This window comes from Meriones unguiculatus, chromosome 6 (genome assembly GCF_030254825.1).
Source record: "Meriones unguiculatus strain TT.TT164.6M chromosome 6, Bangor_MerUng_6.1, whole genome shotgun sequence".
Lineage (NCBI taxonomy): Eukaryota > Metazoa > Chordata > Mammalia > Rodentia > Muridae > Meriones > Meriones unguiculatus.
Window position 1 is genome coordinate 122,758,605 of NC_083354.1, and position 25,428 is coordinate 122,784,032.

The 25,428-nt window shown below is 46.4% G+C and overlaps 1 protein-coding gene across 5 annotated transcripts in view; it reads left to right on the forward strand.

Moving 5' to 3' along the window:
• Chd7 (chromodomain helicase DNA binding protein 7) overlaps positions 1 to 25,428 on the forward strand; it is a 178,495-nt gene that overhangs the window by 827 nt on the left and 152,240 nt on the right. The window contains exon 1 of one of the 5 annotated variants that reach the window (XM_021645018.2): positions 213 to 315. The exons of 3 other annotated variants lie outside the window; for them this stretch is intronic. The gene's annotated coding sequence lies outside the window, so the exon portion shown is untranslated. Of the gene's footprint in view, positions 1 to 212; positions 316 to 737; positions 757 to 25,428 lie in introns of those variants that run through there. One more of the 5 variants, XM_060385959.1, reaches the window with a different exon arrangement.

The following is a 25,428-nucleotide window of genomic DNA, read 5'->3' on the forward strand; positions in this document are numbered from 1 at the left end:
ACGAGTGAGAGTTCCCGGGCTGCGGTTCGAGAGAAAAAGGGAAGGAGGGAAAAAAAAAAAAAAAAAAAAGTTGGGCTCCAACTCCGGCGAGCGGCGGCGAGCGGCGGCGGCGGGCGCGCGGGCGCGGGGCGCTGAGCGCGGGGCTCGGGGACGGCGGCGCCCCCCGCCTCGCCCCCGCCCCCCAGCTCCGGCCCCGAGACCACGCCGCGCTCGCCGGGAGCGGCGGCCGCACCGGCGCGAACAAAGTGCGTCCCTGCGGCCGGCCGGGCGGCGGCGGCGGCGGCGCCAGCCCGAGCGAGGACGGCCACGGGCGAGGTGGGTCGGCGGCGGCCGGGGAGAGCGCGCGGGTCTCCGCGTGGGGCGGGGGGGCGGCGCGAACACGCGGCGCGGGGGGCGTCCCGAGCCCGGTCGGCGGCGGAGTTCCGAGCCCGCAGCCCGGGGCTTTCTGGGGCTCCCCCCCCGCGCCCGGCGGCTCCCAAGTGCGCGAGGACGAGAAGAAAGGGAGCCGGGGCCGGGGCGAGCGCGCGGGCGACCGGGGGGGGGAACCCCACCTTGCCGAGCCGGCCGGGCCCGCCGGCGGCGGCATAATAGCGACTTTAATCCGCGATCCCAACTCTCGTCCCCGCTCCCCTCCCCCCCCCCACGGCCCGTCGGGGGGTCCGGGCGGGGACGGGGGTCGCCAGGTGGCCCCGGAGCGGCGGGGTCGCGCGGTCGCCCCCGCGGAGGGAGAGGCGGCTCGGAGCGCGAGCGGCCGAGGTGGCTGGAGGCCGAGCGGTCAGCGGGAGAGGGAAGGAGGGCGGCGGGGAACGCGTTGTTTGTTCGCTCCGCACCGGGGCCGGGGCCGGCTGGGGGCGCGGGCGGGGCGCGGCGGGGCGCGGTGCGGGGTGGGCGAGGCGCGGGGCGGAGGGGGGCGGCCGGCCGGCCGGCGGGGGCGGGGGGACTGGTCAGGAGGCTCCGGGGGAAGGAGCCGCCGGCCCCGGGCAGCCATCATTCCCGAGTCGCCTTTTCTCCGGATGGCTCTGCCTCGAGGAGCCCCCTCGCCGTGGGAGCGCACCCCAAACTCCGGCCCGGGCAGCCCGCTTTGTGAGCGCCCCTGTGGAGCGGGCGGCCCGGGGAGTGCTTCGGCGGGGCGGCTCGGTTCTCCCCGGAGGTCACTTTTAGAGACTGTTCACGCCTTGGTTTTAAACTAGTTTTTTTTTTTTTTTCTTCTTCCCTCTTCTGAACAGACAATGGACAAAAGAAAAGTAGCAACCCACATGGAGAGTTTCCTTTGAATTGCTAGAATTAGATACACTATCCAGCTCTCCACTTGCTAAGTATACTTTTTAGCTTCCCATTGTATATTATCTAGCAATCGATTTAAATAACTTACTTAAGCCGTGCCTGTCCTCTGAGCTGCAGCTCTGGAGTATATTAGATAATTATTTTAAATTTTTGCGGGAGCTCTCTTTTTCTTTTAATTTTAAATCGAACTCGTCTTTCAGTGGGTGACACCTTCCTGAGGGGCCCACTATTACTTTCCCTCGATTCTCTTTCAGTAAGAGGGAGAGAATACTCCTCATTCGTGTGATAATCTACGGGAGAAAAATACATCTCCTTATTTCCTCACAGATTTGTTCTAACAATGACAAAAAAAAAAAAAATCTTAGTGGCGATGACCCAGCAGCTCTGTACCTGATTTATTCCAGTTGTAATTACATTTCGATTACAGTAATGTCCGAGGAATAACTTGAGCAGTGGTTTTATGAAGTTGCATCCTCCCCAGCCCCCAGAGTACATCTGTCGCGCACTGTTTTTGTCTCGCTGTTGCACAACAGAAAGCCCTCCAGTCTTTCCCCTAAAATGGCAGCTTTCATTTGACTGGGGCCCATTCATTGAAAACGATAATAAAGAGGCTGAAAGCTAGATGCTTGGGGCACAGAGGACTCGGATTGCCTTTCTAGGTGATAAGTAGGAGACATTTTAAGTCTTCCAGTTTGCTTATGAAAAGTTTATTTTTCCCTATAAAAAAACTGCAAGGAAAAAAAAAAAGGGAATAGTAAAAGGAAAAATTGGAAGTGGAAAAAGACTTGATCAGCAAATTTTAGGATCTATTTAAAATGAAAAAAAATTTTTTTTTCTTTTTGTCCACTGAGTGAATTCCCTTTCCTTCTTTCTGATAATCTGCTGATTAAGGGACATAATGGATTTTTGACAGGCTTGTAACAGGTGAATTTCTTCAGTGTGCCATTCCAGATCTGAGGTGTTTCCTGGGAGTGTAGTGTGTATTTGGATTATTTGCATTTTTTCAGCCTTCTGTACACTCCTCCTCCACCCCAAATTCTGGACAGATTAGTAAGTTTGAAGTTTGTGAATTTTATCCCAGGTTTATGTTTTTCAAGTTCAATGAATTTCTAGATTAAAAACAACAACAACAATGTGAATTCCAAACTCTGGCTATACTGGTTTAATCAGCGGAATTATTTTGACATCAGTTTTAAAATTTTTTTCTTTTCCTGTGTCCTTAACACAGAGGACAGAGTAGAGAAATCCCAGAGTAGTATGCAGATGGTAGTTAAATTTCAACTTTTTTTCCCCTCTTTCCTTCCCAGCATCCCAGGTTGAAAATATAGATGTCAGTACTAAAGCAGTCAGGAACTTGGTGTTAAAATAGCACTTGTATGGATTCATCTAGGCTTGGTTTAGTTTTTGATCAGCTTAACTTATGGAATATTAGCAACACTTTTTCCATAAGGAGTATTCTCTGTTAGCTTTGCTTTTCCTGAGAGGAGGGAAGCATGGCGCGGTAAGTTCCTTCACGATTTTAAACGTTGAGGAAGCAGTGCAACCCCCTGCACACTGCAGACTCAGGAGCTAAGTCAGTACTTGCAGTTTTTCAGCGGGGACCAGGCATATGCTTGTCTGTGCATCTGCTGTGTGACCCATGGTTCAACTTGGGAGCCAGGTTTTCGACAGTTTTTTCCAAACCTAGAATTATAAAATTTTTTTATGCTGTGTGTGATCAAGTTTGCTTGCCATTTACTTACCTTCCATTTAGTTAATTTTTATTCCATCTGTGCAAGCCTTCCGCTGTGGAACTCTGTAAGAGGCAGTGCTTCCCCTCTGGGAGTTTATCCTCTAGCAGCAGAGAAACTACTTTCTGCTTGTCTGGAGCCCAGAGTGAACGTAACGGAGAGGCGGTAGTTTTCTGTCTTAATATCCATATAGAGCCTTTTGGTTTCATAGCAGACATCCTGGGCATCTTACAAACAGCTCCTATAAATAAGGCATCATAAGAATGAAAATGCTTAGGGCTGAGGAAAGTGTGTAGCCAGAAAGAGTGGCTCTTAAAAGTTATTCTTAAGAAAGTGACTGATCCCAAAATTCAGGTGATTTCTGTGTAAGGACATGCAGAGGCGCAGCTAAAAGCATGTTGGCAGCACCGGGAAGGGTGTTTGGGAGGTACCACTGTGACTGAAGGAACAGGCTGGTCCTCTGTGGCTCTGAATTGTCACACAGACACATTTGTGGGCATTTAGAGCAGGTATTCGTTTATGCCTTTTAAAAATTAGAACTTTAGCCTTCTTGTTCCTTCGCTGTTTTCTAAAGCAGTTAGAACCTTTACTTTGAAAGATAAGAAAGTCCTCTTTCTTGAGAAAACTGTGTTTAGTCTTCTAAAAATCTTTGACAATCGAAGATGACTGGAGGTGTTTAAAGTTCAAAAACCGGGAGTAAACGATCACTTGTTTTTCTATAAAATGCAAAGATGTAATGGCCTTCATCCGTCTGGGCATCGCCCGGGTTGCAGATATGGCCTCCATTCAGAATGTGTTATGGTGAGAGTCAAGAGCAGGAATGGTAATTAAAAACACTGGCTGTCTTTTATCAATGTATTATAATTTTAAAGTGAAATCAGCTGTGTTATAGTAGAGGGCAGTGATCACAAAGATCCTGTCATACAGGATTTAATTCTATAGTCACCCGAGCCTTCAAATAGTTAGAGTGTGAGGGCCTTAGAGAGCCTGCTGAACTTCTCACTTCCTAGAATGACAAACGCAGAGTCAGGAGATTAATCAAACGACTGCCCCTAGCTGGCACCCAGTTAGTGCAGCGCTCTCCCCGGGTGCCTAGCATGGTGCACTGTGTAGGACAACTGTAGGGCTCGTCTGCTGGACGACCCAGTTAGCTCTGCGGGGGTTGGGTGGCTCTTCATGGAGGGACTGGAGAGTGCCTTCTGTCTTCAGAGTTGTGAAGCATAGGTGCTCAGGGCTCCTAGAGGCTCCCAGATCAGTTAGTTTCCCTCTCCTGTGCTAGATTCCCACACCCCCATGATGATCTATTTTGAAAAAAACAAAACAAAACAAAACAAAAAAACCCCAGAGATAATTATTCCAACATTTGATCACTGTTTTAAGTGTTGAATCATGTGCTGTCATCCTCACTAGATGCTGTACATTTTCCTTGTCAGTCCATGGCAAACACGAGTGTTCTCTCAGAGAAGCTTTTTTTTGGTGGAGGTTTTGTTTTCACTTTGAAAATGATGAGCATCCTTTTAAAGTGAAGATTATGTGCGTCATTTTAACGGAGAAACGTGCTTTTGTGGGTAAAGGTTGGCTGGCTGTCAGGTGTGCTGGTGGCTGTTAATGCGGAATTAGGTAGATTCTTTCTCGGTGGCCATTTAAGCCTCCTGCTGCCTGAGGAGGCAACAGGCTTGGCTTTCCCAGCAAGTGGATATGGACACTGGTTAGTCTTCCTGTTCTGCTTGTTTTCCGTTCATCTGCTCTTGGGTACCTGTTACCTGGAAGGGGCGGTAGTAGAGACCGGGAACCCAGTGGCGGCATGAGGCGACTTGGTAGAGCTTCAGAAGGCAAAGCTGCTGTGAGGTTAGGTGCTGCACAGTGGACACTGGGAGGCCAGCAGTTCCGACTCTGGAACTCCACCCTTCTGGGGGCTTAGCCTTTGAGAAATGGCGTTGCCATCCATCTCTTGGTGTATGGGAAAAGGTGAGGACGTGCAAGGCAGGCAGTAGAGCCCTCTGTGCTCGGGGAGGTTGCAGTTTTAGGCCATTGTGGAGCCTTGAGGTGAGACCCTAGAGGCAGGCAGCATCCCGCTGGGGCAGCGTTGACAGGTGTGGAACTTGGGATTTTGGGAGAAAGCTGTAGTACTGCGGGTTAAGCATTGTTGATGTGGACAGAGCTGTGTTTGGGACGACATGAGTGGGTGGCGGGGCGGAGGAGAATGGACGATTGTGTACAGTATCCTGTCTGCTTCTGTGGACACTGATGTGGATGTGGACTAGGGATGGAGACATGTGAGAGACATGTAGGGTTTCGGTGCATCAGACCTGAAGGTAGATGGACGAGTCCTGGAAGAGAGGCCTCTGGGGATGTCAGTTTCTAGTACATCGCCTCCTTGGCTGGCTGGTGATGCTATTCATGGAGGCCGTGGGCGCCTGACTGGATGGCATGTGAGGAAGAAGTCCGTGAGCTCTTTGAGCATATGACGAGATCACTGATCCTGACTGTTCGTTGGGTAACCGTCGTTGTAACCTTCTTTCCACTGTTGGTGCTATTCCAGACTTTTCAAGTATAATCTACTGCTTTCCCCTCAAAGGTGTTAGTGTGTTTAAGCCCACTACGGATTGCTGGTAGGCTCCGGGTAATGGGGGGAGGGTAGTGACCATTGCAGCTGTCCTAATGTCAAGCGTAGCACTCTGTAGGAGTTTGCTCATCAGAGGCTGAGCACGAATCCTGTGGTAACCAGACTTGGCTATGTTTGCCCTTCTGTGTCTTCTCTTCTGGAAGCTCTGTTTAGTTGCTTGTTATGTATTCGGACAAGGTCCTTGGGTTTCCAGGAGAGAGCTTGTGGGTACCATGTGCTTTCAGCGTGTGCTTCTCACTCGGAGGGAGTTAATTGTTGAGACAGTTGGGTCCTACGTGGGTGTTGTAGGAATGAATATAATATTTAAATAATTGGGGAGAAATAACAGCCTTGGCCTGAATACTTACCTGGTGTTTAGCGGAGTATGTACAAACCAGCTTAATATGTAAATTATCTTCAAAGATACTTTGTTCACTTGTAGAAAGTAGATTATACAGCGTGGGTGCTGGTGGCAGAGGAGAGGTGCTGATTGAGAAACCCAGAGAAGCTTTGAATGGTAGCTTTCAATAATATGAGTTAACAAATTATGAAAATTTACTTAATCTGTATTTAATTTTTTTGTCTGCAAATGAAGATGTCCTCCCGTGAAGTTAGTATCTTTGAGGGTCTCTCACTGCCCTGACCAACGTTTCAGATGCCTCTTGCCAGCTTTGTGGTGGGAGTGTATTGCTGGTACTATCTCTTCAATTGGCCAGTTTCAATTTTTTTATTATTTTCTTTTAAAATTATTATTATTATTATTATTATTATTATTATTATTATTGTGCATTGATGTTTTGCCTGCATGTATTTCTGTGTGAGGGTGTTGGGTCCTGGAGTTACAGACAGTTGTGAGCTGTGATGTGGGTTCTGGGAGTTGAACCCAGGTCCTGTGGAAGAGCAGCTAATGTTCTTAACTGCTGAGCCATCTCTTCAGCCCCTCTAGTTTCAGTCTTTTAAAAATTCCTTCCAGATGCCTCCTTTTGCTTGGTTAAGTCAGTAGCATGTTTCCGAGGTTGGAGAGGCCACTTTGACCTGAGTTGTGGGCTGATGGAAAGGTGTTCGCAGGCTCCTGCAGTGCGGGCTTTAGTGGGTCCATGAAGCGACTGTGCTTGGGTCCCGCCTCTTCTTTTGGCTTCAGGAGCAACTCAGGAGGCAGCAGAGGTCATATGGTAGGTTGAGTTTTACACCATGTATTATTTTATCAATACAGGGTCAGGCACAGAGCTACTGCTACTGAGAGGGGCCACAGATGACACGACTTCCAGCCCAGCCTTTGTGTGAGGAGCAGCGAGGAATTAGACATGTGTGAGCCTTAGTTTGCATCCTTCTAGGAACTTCATCTTAAGACCGTCAGGCCGGCAGTGTGTCTGATACACACTGGACTGTAGATACCTTGCTAATTGTTTTTCTTCCTAGTTCTGCAGCAGGTTGGAGGGATTACTGTAACCTTTTAAGGAGTGCACTGTCTCCTGTTCAGTTTTCTGAGAGATACTGGGACACCGGAGAAATCTGTTCTATTGATATTTAAGACCGTTACTGGTGTGCATATTATTTAAACACACCTAAATACCATTAAGTATGTCTAACATGAGCAGGTAAACAGTGAGATGTCCCTTCAAGAATAATAAGCATATATTTAGCTTCCAAAGCAGTGCTTGCTAGTATTCTAGTTGAGTACTAGTTTCAGCACATTCTGTAACAAGAATATGCCTTAAAAAGGGACATATTTTATAACGTGTGGGCCTGGCAATTATTTTAAGTATGAGTGCGGTCCGTGCACTGTTAACCATTGATCTTTAGAGGGAACATAAAGCCTCCATTGTAGTAGTTTATATATTCTATGTACTTCATCTTGTTTTTGTTTTAATCCATTTAGATCAGGTGTGATAATTCATGCCAACCTCCTGGAAGTTTCAAGGTCTTGATTAAATTGTGTGTTGGGCATTGAAAAAAAAAAGCGAAGAACAAGATATCTTAAAAGATAACAGTAATCATAATAATTGTAATAACGAGTGTGTGTATGCGTGCTTGTGCCACAGCATGTGTGAAGAAGTCAGAACAACCTGTGGGAGTCAGACACTGAGTCTTTACATCGTAAACACAGGCTGTACCGCTGAGTTACACCGTAGCCTGTGTTGAGTTTTTTTGAGTGGGTCTTTTAATTCCTCATCAAGAACAACTGCCAGGATTAGGTATCGTTACCTCCATTTTGCAGCTGAGGAGACTGAGGCATGAAAGCGTAAGCTCTGTGGAGCCATCCCACTGCTGTCTGGTGGAGGAGCTTAGATCCTGACTGCTTAGGTTCTAGGATCTACTTGCAAAGCCTTTTAGTGAATGTTGCCACCAAGACCAGATTTACTTGTGTGAAATAAGAAAAGGTAACTTAGGGGCTGGAGAGATGGCTCAGTGGTTAAGAGCACAGGATGTTCTTCCTGGAGGATCAGGGTTCAGTTCTCAGCACCCACCTGGCAGCTTACAGCTGTCTGTAATTCTAATTCCAGAGGATTGACACCCTCAGGCAGACTTGCAGGCAAAACACCAATCAATGCTCTAAAAAATAAATAAATTCTTGAAAGAGAGAGAAAAGATGCTTTAGAAGTACAAGCACATAGCTTATCCTTTTGCCGAATCCTGCCAGCCTGACTTGCTCCTGTCCATACGGCCTATTTACGCTTGTATTTGTGGCATCTTGTGACGTTTTGGCACATGGTGTTCAGAGTCTGTTGTGCCTTTCCCCCTCAAGGCCCTTCCTCTTAGCCGAGAGGAAGACGCGCACGGGAAGCCATACGTACATACATACCGTATGGTGGCTGGGAACTTGAATTCTTATGCCAGAAAGACCAGGAATGAATCCTAAAAATGGAGACGCTGATGCCCCCAGCCACCGGAGGATATGGTGAGCTCACGTGGGCACTTACCGCCACCAGAAGCATGTGGTAGAGCAGTTCGGTCCGCTGGGTGAGCGGTTGTTATTTTTACCAGCCCACCCTTAGTCGCTGAACCCATCCCAACAACGTCTTCAGTTTAAAAAATGCAACACTTATTTTGCACGTGTATGTGTGTGGACACGCGCATGCCATGGTGTGTCAGTGGAGGTCTGAGGACAGCTTGTGGGAGAGTTCTCTCTTTCCGCCATGTGAGGCCTGGGGATTCAAACAGGTTGTCAAGTCTGGCAGCAAAATGCCTGTACCTTCCGAGCGATCTTGCCTGTCCTTGATTTTGTTTTTAATTAAAAAGGTTCCCCAGACTATCATCTTCAGTGATGAGTAGACAAGAATGAGTGGCCTGCAGTGGTGATGGGCTCCACAGTTTTCGCTTTCCCTCAGACGACATGTTTGAAAGTTCATGCATGCACGCAGCTTCATCCAGCAGGCTCCCAGATGGCGGTTACCTCAGCCTGCCACTGTTGGTTCCACAGAAGCGACTCCAAAGTCTCTGGTTCTGAACGTGACAGTGTCAGGGGGTCATCCTTTCCAGCTTCCCCAGTGCTCTCTGCTGTGAGATATGGATGTCTTTCTAGATAACTGACCAGGCCTTCTTTCTACCAGACCTGCTGTACAGTGGGTGACAATATTCTTTACGGCCTGAGTTAGTCAGTTGTGAAGTGTAAAGTGTCTGATTCTGTCAGAGACCCAAGTCCACAGGAGCGCCAGGTGCTTCAGCCTCAGAGCACATGACTTCCTCATTTCCAGACTTCTGATTATCGGGTAAGGAAGGCATTAAACAGAGAGCAAGCTTGCAGCTGGCGTTTGAGGCATAAATGGTGAGCTAGAGTGTGAGGAAACTTCAGTTTCAGGAAAGGGATGACCCCTTGGTGAAGCTCCCTGAGAATTATCCTGCTTCTTAGATGGTGACAGAGAAGTGAAAGTTCTTAAAACAGGACTAGTGCTCCAGCAGGGGTGATCCACATGGCTGACGTTTATGGAGCAAGGACTTTGTGCGTTAGCATTTTACAAAGCCGTCTACATAAACAATTCTCACTGGATCCTGAAGTAGGATTAGGGAGAATGCTGAGGTAGGAATAGTAATTGTCATTTTATGGGAGGATGAAATGTAGTTTTAGAGATTGTTGAATATGATTTTCTAGGTTCACAGTATTTAATGGGTGTAGTTGACTGTAGTCAGGACAGGTACACTTGTCTCTTCCATAGAAAGAGCTTTGGATGCTCCTATCAGAACAGCCTGGATCTGAGGAGACTGTGAGGAACAGGCTGAGATCTTGTACACCTGCGCTTTTTAGAAAAGTTCCTGGAGAGAGACAGAGGCTGTAAGTTGCCTATTAATGGACTATAGTCTGTGAGGGCCCCTCTCCTCAGATGCCACATCTTATCAGTTGCAGACACTTCGACCTGGAAGATGCAGGCTCATCACAAAACTTTCTTGTGACAGTTTCGTCCAGGCTGCTCAGTCCAGGACAGAGTTAGCATTGAATTATTTAGCTTATAGCTTATTTAGCCTGTGTTTTTTCTTGAAGTTTCTCCCCATTGTTTATCCGACGTACCATTCACTGGGCATCTTTTTCTCACTGCTCATGAAAGAAGAGTTCACCAGGATGTCACAAGGCTTGCAGCTACCCTCACTGTGCTCTCTTGTATGAACATTGCCTTGTGTGAGGATGGAGTCTCTGAGGTGCTTGCAGACTACTACTGCCAACACACAAGACAGTAGACCGTCTCCAGAACCTTACACACAGTCAAGGGCAGTCACTCACCACAAAATGACATTTGGTCTCAAAACATTGTATTACCCAGTGATGTCATAGCCATTTGTGTGTGTGTGTGTGTGTGTGTGTGTGTGTGTGTAAGTATACCTTAGGCTGCTCACAAAATGCCATCAACTAAAGGAAGCGGCTCTCAACATTTATCCTCATCGTTCAGTGACACCTAGCACTTGCATAAGTGCTTATAGAGTTGAGATGTGGAAATCTCTGGACCTGTGTCGTGGGTGTTTTCCTTGTCAGCACATTTTTGAAAGGAGTGATAAAATCTTGAATGGTGATACTACTTTCCAAAATGAAAACAATGTATTACAGGGCTGGTAAGATGGTGTAGAGAGGAAAGGCACTTGCTGCCCAATCTAATGACTTCGGTGACTTCGGTTCGGCTCCCGGGAACCACATGATGGAAAGAAACTAGATCCCCACAAGTTGTCCTCTGATCTCCACATTTACACCATGATGTGTGCACAAGGGTTTAAAAAACCTCTCACAGTGTATGTCTGGGTTTTGTACATTTATAGTACTGTCCTTCAGGATGGAATAAATGGTTACAAGCTTGAATATGTTGAGTTTCTGGTTAAAACATATGTTTTTGGTACCCCATAAAAATTTAATCTTGGGCTAGAGAGATGATTCAGCACTGCTGAACTGACTGCTCTTCCAGAGGACTCAGGTTCAATTCCCAGGACCCACATGGCAGCTCACACCTGTCTGTGACTCCAGGATCCAGTACCCTCAGACATACTTGCAGGCAAAACACCAGTGTGCATAAAATAAAAATAAATTATTAAAAACATTAATCTTTGTTTCAGGAGTGTTCATCTTCAGAGTTTCATTTATCCAAATTACTATTTATCCTTACCACTTTCCCACTTATTAAAAAAATTAAATAGGGCTGAAGAGGTGGTTTAGCAGTTACAGTTGCTGGCTGCTCTTGAGGACCAAGGCTCAGATCACAGCACCCACATGGGAACTCACAACTGTCCTTAACTCCATTTCCAGGGGACCCAGTACCTTCTCCTGGCTTTGTGGGCACCAGGCATGCAGGTGGTGTTCACACATGCAGTCGAAACATGCATCTACAAAAAATAAAAAGCTATGGAAATTGCACATAAGCTTTCCAAGGATAGCCAGGATGTTAAGAGTCCTTTTTTTTTTTTAGTTGTGAGTGCCCAGCCAAAAAAGGAAAATTTCGTACTATCAAATCATTAACAAGGACAAACTGAAAGCAATAGAGAGTTTTTCTTTTTTGAGCACGCAGGTAGGGGCTTAGCTGCAGTTGAGTTCTAGTGGCAGGCCTCACTGCCATGCTTCATTCAGCTGGGAAATCTTTACCCTAGCTTTTGTGTGACCACAGTCTTTGATGGTGGAGGAGGGATTAGTCAGTTGGGGAGTCACAGAAATTCAGGCTTGTTTATACCTTGGAGAGTGGCTGACAGTCTTTCTCCATTGCTCAGTATTTGAGAATTCAGAGAGGAGCTCACGTCATGGGGGGTCACCCTTTCTGGATCACAACATAGTACTTTACACCAGCCGTATGTTGGTCAGGCAGGCCCGTAGAACTGTCCACCCAGCCCAGTGGTGAATCTGGTCATTGACTTGACTGTTTCAGGAGGGGTTCTAAGAAGCTGCTGCTTCGAGGTACTTAAAGCAGGAGTTCCAATTCCTGTAAAAACTGCCTGTGTGTTTCTCAGCAAAAAAATGCAGACTCTTCATCGGCACGTCTTTACTGAATTAAAGTTTGTATGTGCTTTCTAGAGTCTAGATGTTTATTGGATTGTTTCTGATGTGTTTCCCATGCCCCCATCCTCCTGGCTGCTGTTCTCGCGGGGGCCCCTGTGAGGAGTCCCCTGGAGTCCTGAATCTTCTCCCTGTGCTGTCTCTGCTCACATTTCTTTCTTCCCAGTTCCTTCCAGTATGCTGGGATTTGCCCCTCTTCTTGGCCTGGTTCAGGTTCAAAGCGTCAGCTCTTGTTGCCATTTGTAACCCCTAAAAGCCTAGCTAGAAGACCATTTGTTTTTTCCGTTTTGAATATTTTGGAAGCTGAAAGGCTTCAGAAAATGCAGTATATAAATCGCTACAATGTATTTGGGGTGTTATGAAGGATGTTACTTTGTTGCATCTTTGTCATCTGTGGCCATTCTTTGGCAAGCCAGTTATCATAAAAGGAGAGAGTGAGCAGCAGGGCAAAGAGCTGTTGAAACACTGTTGCTATAGATGAGTAACTTTGTTATGTATTGATACTTTTTATTCTCATTTCTGACATGGCTTAATTAGGAACTTGTTTCAGGAGTAGTTCTGAGGTCTGTGGTAGGTGTATGCAAAGAGAAATTGGGAAGGGGCATTGTCTCGTGAGAACAGTGCATTTAGTGTAAGCCAACATGATTTCCAAAGGTGGGCAATGTTTGTTTTGTTTTGTTTTTTAGCTTGTTCAAGAGTCTGGTAAGTGGATTAGGGCAGGACTTTTTGGCATAGTGCTGCTAGGGCAAGATGCTAATGTTCAAGTAGAAGACAAGCTGTTTCCTTTCAGTCTTAAACTTACTTTAAGATCACCCATCTCTTGAGACTTGTTCTGGACCCTGGTGAGCAGGCCGTTGGGGTCCTGGGCCTTCCCTTATGCAGGCTCTGCTGGCATTCCTTTCTGTACTGGGTGTTTTGCCCTTGGCCTTCTAGTAGGACTGCTTCAGGATCACAGCTTCAGCTCTTGTTTCCACATGTGACTCTAAAAACTATTATTTCCAATACCACAGGTCAGACTCCATCTTTAGTGCAGTCTACAAAACATCATGAACCCTCTTCCTTCTTGTAGAGCTGTAATGAAAGTTCAGTGTTGGCTGTTGTTCTGGATCTTAGGCCCGGCATCCACCCTGCCTATCATTCGCAGGCAGTTGCTTAGCTAGGACTTAAGCTATCTGCAGCACTCCATGTTCTTCCAGTGTCCAGGTCTCATGTCCCCTGTGTCCCTCCCACCCAACACACACCCGTATGCCTTTGGGAGCATAGTTATCCATCACTGTTCTTTGCACAGGGAGATGACCTATTTTGGGGAACTTCCCTTCTTGCCTGCTCCTATAGAGGGCATCTCCCTGACTTAAACCTGTGTCCTTGAGACCTTGCTGTCTTGGCTGTGGCATTCTGGAGACAGGCTTTGTGTGCTTCTGCAATCACGGAAAGGCTGGCCTCAGCCCTATGCCTCCAGGGAAGGCTTACAGGGTACCTTCCATAAATAAGGCTCCAAGTGCAGCCGGCAGGTAGTCTCATGAAGAAGCTCCTTATCACAGGCATTGGAAGGTGGCTCCCGTGAGGCCCTCTCCCAGATGCTTCAGAACATGGCTAGGGAAGGGGAGGTAAGGCCCTATTACCACATTCCTGAGTAGAACATTGCCAACATTTGGTTTCTGTGGGACACTGTGGGTTAATCTAGTGACATGTGGATCATCAATCACCACAGTGTTAGATTTTAACATTGCATTGATACGAAAACCCTTAGACCATTCATAAAAGATCTGGGGAGGTCTGAAGTTAGTTGGTTGCTGAAGTTAGTTGGTTATACAGTATAGGGAGATGCTAGGGCTCTGGTCCCATTAGCTAATGCCCATAGTGAGATAAAGAACTTGCCTTGTCAACAGGATTTTTAGGAATGGGCTTCAGAAATCCAGGCCTATCCAAATTTGCCCATGTGTGAATTTCTCTATAGAGGTCCATGATCCTGTCAGTTCTAAGAAGGGTATGACTAAATCCAGAGACATGGTCATTAAGACCAGGAGAGAACTCCATGTTTTCAGGTTTACATCTTTGAAGAACAACTAACAATTTCTGTGTAGGACTTACAGCAAGATCTTTTTCGGTATTTGAAAGCATGGATATGCCTAGTGGAAACCGATTCTATGAGCTTCCGGAATTATATGCAGGGTTGTAGGATATCCTTGCTGACCTTTGGTCTGACTTCGCTGTTGTTGAAGGCGTGCTCATGTCAAATTATGGTTGTGCTAACCTCAGTGGGAGACGCTGAAAATGTCTCTCCTTGTTTGGAAGTGCAGGTTCACGTGTGACCAATGGGTGACAAAGGCACCGTGTGTGAGAAAGTGCTAGGAGGGCATGTTGAGGTGTGGGCAGTGTGCCAGCAGTAAAGATGAACCAGGAGGGCGACTGGGTCTCCCCTCTGATAGAATGGAGAGGTAGCAGTAATGTGAACAGATGATGAGTGGCCGTCAGCCAGACGCCCTGGTAGGAGCCAGAGAGCCCATCCAGAACAGCCTGCAGGGGCCAGGGTAGGGCTTTGTGTCCTGGTGCCCTCTCATGAGGGTGGCTGGCCTGGAGCTGTGGCCCTTTGGAGAGGAACATCGCATTGGCCCACACTGCCCTGTACTCCTCCTCCTCTCATCCTTTGGTCCCAGGAGCCTGCCTTGGGAGGCAGAGAGTGCTGGCCTGGAGACGGGCAGAAGGTTGGAGAGGTGGGGAGAGGGCTGGGCTGTGGCGCAACTGGAAGTTCAGCCTGGGTGAGCTCCTCACTGGGGTTACATGATGGAAATGGAGATGAAAGGTTAGTTTGGCAACGTGTGATGGGTTGCATCTGAACAGAGACTAGAGGCAAAAAGTCAGAGGCTGTTGAAAGAGCCCAGCCAGGAGGCAGTGGCGCTTGGTGAGGGCAGGGGAAATGAAGGGGAAGAGGAAGATCCACAGGAGTGAGTGCATGATGAGGGTAGCCTGTGATTCCCAGGGACCTGGCTGGGAGTGGGGATGGCACCTGAGAGCGCACTCTGAGAGTTCAGTCCCCCAGGAAAAGAGGAAAGGAACAACTGGATGTGCAGAGGGAGAGTTTACTCTGTTACTGAGTAAAAAAACTTGCAAACTGTGGGTGTAATCTGTGGCAAGCTCCGTGGTACATGTCTGCAGCTGTAGCACTGCCTGTAGTTAAGCAGGAGGGTCACTGTTAAGTTAGAGCCTCGTTCGGGATATACATAGCAAGACCCATTCATTCTTAAAGCATAAACCCCCCAGATTTTTATTACTAAAAATAACCCTTCTCTGACCAAATTGTGAAAACATTTAAAATGATTTCTTTTTTCCAAAGTGTGATGAGAACTGTTCCCTTATTATTGTCAGAAGTTTAAAAAATACAAACCTTTGGAAAGGCCATAAAAGCTGTATAAAAAGCTGTTTATATATGGCCACAGCAATGTGTCAGTCACCTGCCCTGGGAAGTAGTCTCAAGGCCTGTCAGCTGTCACAAGAGAGCAGCCACACTGAGAAATGGGGGTGGTTTAATTTATGCTGGATTGTGTTAGAATATCATGTAGACATTGTGGATCACACTTCGGGAAAGCAGAAGGCTTGAAAGAATAGAGCACAAAACAGTATGTTAACTGTGGTTAAATCATTGTCATAGGAAAAGCCAAGAAAAAAGACATCAATTTAAAAAATGGATAGTTTTTAAAAAAAGGGTAGTTTTAAGGACTGGTGGTTTCACTTAATTAAAAGCTATGATTCTGGAGTTGACCAGCTCTAACTTGAATCCTAATAAAGCTGTGTACTAGCTGTGGCTTTGGACAAACAACTAACTAGTTCCACTGATCCAGGGCAGGTTACATAAGTTAAGACTGTTTCTTCACCTATGCCTGGCAGTGGCCTCAGGTGAATGAGGACTAATATGATAATGCATCAAAATAGCCTACTCTGCTTCTTGCACTGTTAGCACTTAATAAATTAATTGAGTTGCAGTAGTTTTTATATTACTATTTATTTCCTCACCTTTTATATTTATGATATGTTATACTGAGAGGATTGTAACATCAGAGAAGCTAAATGACACTCTATATGGAAACTCAGGTTTTTTTTTTTAATCACTTTTGTGGTATAAACAGGAAATCTTTTGTGTTTTAAAAATGAATTTAACTAATCATAGTCCTAGGGAAAATGTTTTCAACCTTACCTTAAGGTTCTGGGTCCCCCCCCCCACTCATTTGATTGGTTGGCAGTATTTAAAAAAAATTTTTTTTTACCTGAAGAAATTTTCTCCTGTTGACAGCTGAATTAGAAGGCTTGATTCCTCTGTCTGCTGACGTCAAAAACAAGCATCACCTTTTAAAGTTTCTATACATGAGATCTGAATTTGTATCAACTGTGCGCCTGGCACTTAGGGTTCAGGCCTGTTTACTGCTAGGTCCTGTGTGTCTGCATCACTTTAAATGTGCAAGCATGTTTTCGATATGTGGGAGGTGGAGAAGCCCCTTATAGACCGAAGTACCTTTGAGGGAAAGGTTTGCTGGGTCCTGGTGGCGTTCATTTGCTCAAGTGCAATACATGAGCACGCATGTGTGCATGTGCGCATACTCACATGTAGGTATGTGTGCACGCAGGTCTTCATTCTTTCTTTAAAGGATACTTTATTGTATATGAGCCATGATGTTTGCTCTTTTTTGGTTTCTCATTTTTCATGACAGGGTTTCTCTGTGTAGCCCTGGCTGTCCTGGTCTCACTCTGTAGAGCAGGCTGGCCTGGAACTTACTGAGATCCTTCGACCTCTGCCTCCTGAATGCTGGGATGACAGGCGTGCGCCACCGCACCTGGCTAAAAGCTTTTCTCTTAAAGTAGCTTCAGAGATTCTGTCTCCTTCACAATGTTACCTAGGTCGACTCTTTCATGGCCTCTATTCTCTTCTGAGGCAAACAGGAGTGTGAGAAGACAAAGCAGTGACAGGTTGATCTTGACCTTGAGTTAATCACCAGTAACTGGGCTAGTGGTTGCACAAAGCCCAGGCCATACAATGTGGACATAAGCAGCTGTTTTATTTCTGTATTATATTATATTTAATAAAGTGTCAACTGTAAGATGTGTTCTTTCTGCTATATTGAAATATTTTAAAAACTTTTTTTTGTAATGACTTTTTAGATTACAATCACTTTATTTTACATTTTTGCTCACAGAGTAAAAGAAAACATACCTGAATGTGTTTGAAATTGAAACTTAAGCCAAAACGTCTGTCACTTTAATGACACTTTGTGTGGCTTCTTACCATACAGCCAGACCCAGCCCACAGCACAGCACAGCATAGATGGACTGACTTGCTTCCCCATGACCCTGCTTGGCTGCTAGACCTAACTCTGCCAGATAGTGATCAGCTCTTTACAGCATTGCTCTGCCAGATGCTGTCAATACACTGAATACCAAAGCAGTATCACCAAGACTGTTTTGCAAGAGTGATGCCAAACTCTATTAAAATAATAGTAAGTCAGGAAATACACTGCTATCCACTGGCATGAGGTATCTGACTGCTGATATGGGGCTTTGGCATTACCTACATTGCACATAACGTAGGAAAACAGTTCCCGTCTGTCACTTTAAAATCAATCACTCAGGAATACAAAGCAAGAAGGGGCCCCTTAGCTTTTGCACCTTGGATAGCCTGGGAGGACTTTGCATTAACTAATGTGTTAAGAATATAGGGTTGAGAGATGGCAGCATGGGGACCTGGGTTCGAATCCTCAGCAACCATGTGAAAAGCCAGGCATGGCTGTTGATGTTTAGTCAGCGAGGCAGGTTCTGAGCACCCGATGGCAAGCCAGCCTAGCTGAATTCTGGTTAGAGACCCTGTGACAAAGCAAGAAAGGAGAGAGTAATAGAGGAAGACAATGCCTTGCAGCTTCTGTATGTGTGCCCATGGCCATGTGTACCTACATGCTGACATGAATGACATGTCCCTCCCCACAAGAAAAAAGAATATAGGACAGATATTTCCTACAGAATCAACTGTGTGGACCTACGGTAGTAATGTTTGCTAGCCCTCCTCCGCCAGCCGTAGGGAATGATTTCAGGAAAATGATAGCCATTTCAAGATTTTAATTAGAGGTCGTGAGAGGAAGCATAGCATAAGTGCTGGAGCCAAAGGCTGCCTGGGCCCAAAGCATGGGGTTGGATTCTTTCTGCCAGGGGAGTTGGACCAGTGGCTTTTGGTGCTGAAGGTGCTTGCATATGAGCAGAGTAGTGAGTACATAGCGCCTTCCTTGTATCTGGGTTATGCTAAAAGTTCATTATGTAAATAACATATACTAATGTTGACATATAACATATGAACATATGTAATAACAGTATGATAACATATACTAATGTTTATCATATGAATTTATGTTCATTGGGACAAATGCTCTGATCTTGGTTGTCAGTGACCAAAGCATGCTCAGTGGAGGTAGAGAATTGCTGGGCCTCGGTGTCCTTGGGAAGCCTGGAGCTTCTGGTAAAGATGGAAGCTTCTACCTCTCAGGCATTAAAATAAGAGATGCACCTGAGAGCAACATCAGTGTTCTTGAGGAGAATTATGAGTAAGCTTGTGCTATCCACCTATAGGCCACCATGCTGCTGACGTCTTTGTCAGAGTCCTTTTCAGTTCCCCTTTCGTCTGGCGCAATGCGGAGTATGCTCAACTAAGCAGGCGAGCTGTGTCTAATGGGAGAGGCCCTCCTGCATCTCCGAGTTTTTCAGCATAAGCTACAGAACCAGAGATTTAGCGCCGCCTGAAAGTATGTGACCACTCAAATGAACTCAGAATTTTTTGAAGTAACTTACAAATTGTACACATTGATACCTTTTGTTGGGGATAAGGAGACAGTGTCTCACTATGTAGCTCTGGCTGTCCTAGAAGTCACTGTGTGAATCAGGTGGTCTTAAACTAACAGAGGGCTGCCTGCCTCTGCCTCCTGGGTGCTTGGATTAAGGGCGTGTGGCAACACCGAGGGCCTTACACCTTGGTATCTTAACTATTGTTTCTGGTTATCTGTGACATTCACTCTCCTCCCTCCCACCCTCCCTTCCTTCCTTCCTATCTACTTTCTTTTTGTTTTTTTGGTTTTTGTGGTTTTTTTTTTTTTTTTTTTTTTTCCAGAGAGGCTTTCCCTGTGTAGCCCTGACTATCCTGGAACTCACTCTGTAGACTAGGCTGGTCTTGGAACTAAGATCCCCCTGTGTCTGCTTCCCAAGCCCTGGGATGGAAAGCATTTGCCATCACCACGCCTGCAGACAGATTGACCTTAGTTGAAACCAGCTCTATATCTTGCTTCGGGATATGTGTGTCTAAAATCTCCTTCCTTCCTGGGGGCCTCTCTGTGCTGCTGGGTGGGGCAGGAGAGGACACAGGAAATTAGAGTAAGAAACAACGCAAAAACCTTAAGGACCTAGTTGATCACCTTTCCCAACCTCCCTCACTCTGTCATTCTTCTTGAGCTTTCTTAGTTCATAATGGGCTAGTGATGTAGGCTTTTCTTCTTTTTCTTGATTATTGTTGGCTTGCCCTGGCTCAGTAGACTGTTACAGGCAGCTTCTTACCTTTGCAGTTTGTGTCTGGGCCTGCTGGGCTCTCTGCATTTATGATTTCACTGTGCACAGGGTTGTGGTAGAGCTGGCTGACATGCAGTACCCAACAGGCCTTGGAGCTCAGTGGTGGATGCTTTCTGCGGCAGCCCACCGAGCAAGTTTAGGACCACGGGCCTTATGTTAGAACTTGGTTCTTAGCATCTTTACTTCTCATGTGACCTTGGGAAAGCTGCTTCCTCTCTGATGAGGGCACTGGTGCCTGTACATGTATTTTAAAGGAGCGATGAGAGGACAGCAAGACAGTGGTGGTACGGTTCTGGCCACCTGACATTGCCTTAGAGCACAGGACTTTTCAGAAATGGTGGCTGGCTTCAGGGATTGACAGCAGTCTGTCTGAATTGCGTCTTAGTGTTTAATGACAGTAAGTTTTTTGTCTAATATGTTTAGCCTAAAAATAACCTAATGGAAGGTGAACACAATTTTTCTTTTCCAGCATGGTATCAGAATGCCATCTAGAGTAGCAACAATTCAAATAAATCAGCAGGCTGCATGTAAAGTGAGGCCAGAGGGGGGGAGAGTGAGAGTGAATGAATATGAATGCATGAATGAGTGAATATGAGTGTTAGTGAATGAGAGTGAGTACATCTTTACAGGTTGGAGCCCTGGGCTAGTCACTAGCTGTGACGGTGTGTGTGAAATGCCCACGGGCCAGTTTGTTAGGGACTCAGGAAGCAGGGACTATGGTGGAATAGACTCTGACTCGGCGCCCCAGGCTTTGGCAGCGATGGCTTTATACATCCGCACAAAACCCTATAATCTTTGTATCTTTTGTTTTAGTCCCCCAAATAAGCATTAAGGTTAAGTGGATTGTTTTTCTCTGTAGCTGAACATGAATTCTTAGGAATGAGTGGGATTTTTAGAGATTGTAGCTTCTCAGTACAGCTGGCTGTGAACTTGGAAAATATTTTCAACTTTTTTCCCTTTTGCTTCAGTTCTAGATTTTTAATGCATACTTTGGGCTGGGAAAATGCAGGTGTTTAAAAAACACACACACCTCATGTTTCCCTTTTTTGCTTAGTTTACACATCTTTTCTAACTTTCTTAGGTGGGCATAGCAACTGAATGCAGGCTCCTTTTTTGTTCCTTGTCCATTTCAACTTCTTAGAAGGCGGACTCCATTGAACCCTTTGGGCTTCTTATGCCAGGTCCGCCTAGCCTGAGTTCTGGGGAGGTAGAGACTGGTTTTGGTTGCACACTCTAACCCACATCTTACATCAGTCCTTTCCCTGCCAGGGCTTTTCAGTTGCTGGTGGATGGGGCACAGAAGTGGCAGAGGATTGGCTTCTATTGTAGGGACCTTAGTCCTAATGAGTTTTGCCAGTTATCTGTTGCTGCGTGTGACAAATGGTCCTTGAGCTCAGCACTTTAAACAGCAGCTAACTAGATGTTCTGTGAGTTGTCGGTTTGTACTGATCTCAGCTGGATTCCACCTACATCTGTGGCCAGCTGCCAGTTGATGACCTCACTGAATTGGTTGTTGGTTAGCTGAGGCTCTGTGTGTGTGTGTGTGTGTGTGTGTGTGCACATGCATGCACGCTCACGCTTGCGAGAGAGAGAGAGAGAGAGAGAGAGAGAGAGAGAGAGAGAGAGACTTGGCTGTGTGGTGTGGACTGTGTGTGTCTTCTGGCCCAGTAGACCAGTCCAAGCTGGCTCACGTGGTGGTAGGTGGGAGGGCAGGCTCTGCCTCCATCTCTGGTTGGAGCATGTTACATGGACAAGTGGCATTGGAGGGATGATACTGGGAGGTGACGGGTAGCCCATCCTGGCACCATCTTGCACAGTGGCTGGCCTTTTCTTTCACTCTCATTTTTTATGATGGTAAAACAGACACAGTTTACCATCTTAACTGCTTCTCTGCCACCATCACCCATTGCCAACTTTTTGGTCTTGTAAAACTGATATTCATTATACAATAATGCTCCGCTTCCTCTTGCCCACACGTAAAATACCTGTGGCCAGTGATGGGTTTGTAGCTTTGACATGAATGGCCCAGGGGAGAACTGTCAGAATTTGCCCTGTTCTCTTCCTCTCTCTGGATAAGGTAGGGTTATGAGTAGGAAATAAAAGAAAAACAAGGAAAGGAAGCTATTTGGGCTTTCTTTGATCTTCCTCAATATGAATTTCAGTTTTAGAAACCGTCTTAGTGTGTATTCTTGACATCATCTGACTGCAGTTCTGTCAGTGAATAATTATCGACACTGTACTTCCCTCTAAGGTTAATGAACAGTCACTGTGTTTCAGCAGCTAGACCACTCATTTCCTTTAGACCCCTGCCTGAGTGTAACTGGGGCAGGGTTGCTCCAAGCTCCCGGAAGGAGTGTCCCACCAACGGGCTGTCCTCCAGGCCTCTGTCGTGAGCAGCTGCTTCAGATCTTCCTTCACCTCTGTGACTTTCCTTCTCCACCTTCCGGGGCTGTCAAGCCTGGGCTACTCCTGTGCTTATCTGGGCAGCAGCTCATGGCCCCCAGTCCTCTGCACTCCGTTATCACTTTGTCACATCACAGATCTCTCCCACGTTGTCTTTCAGGGCCCTCTGCTCACTGCTCATGCCCTCGGTCCTCTATCCCTTTTTCCTTCACCCTGGCCAGCTCCAGCACGCCAGCTCCAGCACACCAGCTCACACATGCTGTTCCTTTGGTTGTGTTGTAGGAGTGTCTTTGGATCTTCCTGCCCCTTTTCTTTTTTATTAGCATACTTTCTTTTTTTCCTCCTTAAACCCATTCATAGAGAATTCTCCCTTTGAAAAATTTCCTCAGCACTTGATTGTGTATTGTTTTCTCTCAACCTTTCCCAAAGGCAATAGCAGTAGCTGTTTCATGTTCATTAATGGATACAAAGATTGCTTATCCTAGAGACACTGATAATATCTCTGGGCTGGGCCTAACATTTTGAGTGTTTTGGGTGGGCACAGAGATGAACAAGACATACCAGGGGCTCAGAGCATATGGGCCAAATGGTGACTTAGTTTTACTTATGGGTGTGCATCATATGTGTCTCGCTCTGTGTCTGCATGATTTGAAGCCATGGAGGATTCCCCTAGAGCTGGGGTTAGAGATGGTTGTGAGCCATCCAGTGTGAGTGCTGGACCTGAACTCCAGTCTGATGGAAGAGCACTACTCTTTAAGCCAAGCCATGTCTTTAGTCGCAGCTTGTTTTTTTTTTTTAAACATTTAATTTTTAGATTTATTGTGAGTGTGTGTGTGTGTGTGTGTGTGTGTGTGTGCGTGTGCGCGCGCGTACGCATTTGCACAGCCACAAGTACCACAGCATAACCGTGGAGATCAGAGGACAAGACATGGTGGTCAGTGCTTTCCTTCCACCACGTGGCCTCTGAGGAATTGAACTCAGGCTGTCAGTCAAGTGCCTTTACCAGCCAAGTCATCTCACCAGCCCTCTGGTGACTGTTTTGTTGTAAGGCAAGGGAGCAGCAGATGGCGTGGTGGGTAATGGAGGCTCTCATTTGATTGGGGCTTGCAGAAAGACTACCCAGAGACTACCCAGAGGATGGTGAGCTGACACTAAGGCTCCTTCCCGCATCAGCTGCTGCTGCTCTGGGACCCAAAAATCATGGGGAGCAGTGATTCTGGTTGAACTGTGTGCATTTGTTGGAGATGCCTAGGGAGGAAAGCTCTTTTGAGATTGAACCCAGTGCCTTGTGCATACCGGTGATGTCCCTGTGAGAAGTCATAGTGATTTGATAGTGTGCGGGCCTTGGATGTAGCAAGAAGGTTGGATTAGATGTGGCCTGGAGAGATGGCTCAAGGGGTGGAGCACACCGGCTGCTCTTACAGAGTGAGCGCCTGCGTTCGAATCCCAGCTCACACATGGCGGCAAACAACTGTCTGTAGCTCCTAGGGAAGCTGAGATCCTCTTCCGGCCTCCACAGGCACAAGACATGCATGCCACACATTTAAATGCAGGCAGAAACACTGTCCATGTAAAACAACAGTGGCAATGAACCCTGTAGGCACCCTGTAGAGGGTAGAGGGAGAGAGTATTTTGGATGACATCTAGCTTGCTTCTTTGCCCAAACGGCTAACTAGGTGCTGACGTTCATGGGGCTACTCCTAGCACCGTGGGTCTCTGAGAATAACAAGAGTGGCCTTGTCCAGGTACATGGCTGGGCTAATGCAGAGTACTGGCTGGATTTTGGCACCAATTTGCTTCTAGAGTTTCTGCATTGATAGGTCTGTCAGGTCATGCACTGCCCCACAGTGGATCCTGGCCAGGCACCCAGACGCAGGCTCACAGATTTTTCTTTTCCACTTTAAGCTGGGTGAGGCTTATCTCCTAAAAATAACAACACAAACAAAACAAAACAAAACATCCACAAAACAAACAAATGGCAGGGACTTGAGTGTGTAAAAGCCAAACAGAAAGGGTGCATTTGAAAGGTAGGCTATAAGGTACAAAGTAGGAAAGAAAGTAAATGAGTGATGCTGTTCTTGAGAGGCCCGAAAGTCAGGAAGTATGGAGACCCCAAATTGAAGAATGGGCCTTACCCTGAAAGGGTGCGGCTGCTTTGTGGTCATAGGGAGGCAGCAGAGTAACCGGGTCACAGGCTTGTAGACCTGTGAATTGGCTAGTAGGAATTCGTTCAATTAGCTGTTTAGAGGTTCCCCTTTTCCTCCATAAAGTAGGTAGAGGAATTACTTGTTTGCCTCTTTAGTCAGGGAAATTAGTTGGGAATAAAGAGGCATGCCTATGAAAATATGCACACTTGTTCACAGCGCTAGTGGTCTTATGTTATGTGGTCTTACTGAAAAATTGGACTTGTTGAAAAACTAAATTTTCTTATTAACGCTGAGTGTGATATCCACGCCACCCCTCCCCCCTGGGGGAGGTTAGTGCTAAACCGAAGCCTGCGTATGTTGGGCAAGTGGTCTACCACTGATCCTGTTCCCAGTGCTGGAAGTACGAACTGGATCTGAAAGATAGCTTACTAATTCTGTTAAGTCTGAAATAAAACAAAATCAATGAAGTACTGTAACTACATAGCATACAAAATTATTCCTAACTACTTTTTGAATGTTACTAATTTCATTTATAATAAAAATTAGTAAATTAAATCCCATAGATTAATAATAGCAGGAAACTATTCTCAACTACTGTTTGAATGTTACTGTTTTGTTTGTGATAAAAATTAGTAAATTAATCTCCTAGAGTAATAATAACAGGAAGTACATGGTTAGGTTCCTAGACTTAGAGAAATGAACACTGCCCACCTTTTGAGATTTGAAATAAAATGGAAAGATCCCCGTGACACTCGTAGCAGAAGACGCAGGCAGCTGAGCTGCGTGGAGGAGCAGCTTTCTGACCTTACCCAGGACTCAGCATCCCACAGCAAAAGGAACCGCATTTGCACTGCTGGAGCTCTTGCCGTAGACCTGGATATGCAATGGCACTGCAGGCTGTATGGGGTGGGGACAAGCCGCCCAAGGCCGTGCTCACAGAAAATAGGGAGACGCACTGGGTGCAAACTGTGTGTCACCATTCAGGGGGTGCTAAAAGCACCCGAGAGACCTTTTGTTTTGTTTTTAAAGCGGACCCTTGCGGTACAGCAGTGTTAGCACCGGCAGTCTGATAGGAGCCTCCTGCCCCTGTTATGCTGTGTTGATTTTGCTTATTTAAGCTGTGAGGTGATTAATACATTCTGTTTTTTTATTATGACAGTGAAAAATACTTTTCAAGTGGCTTAAGTTTGTATTTGGGGTCAGCTAGGT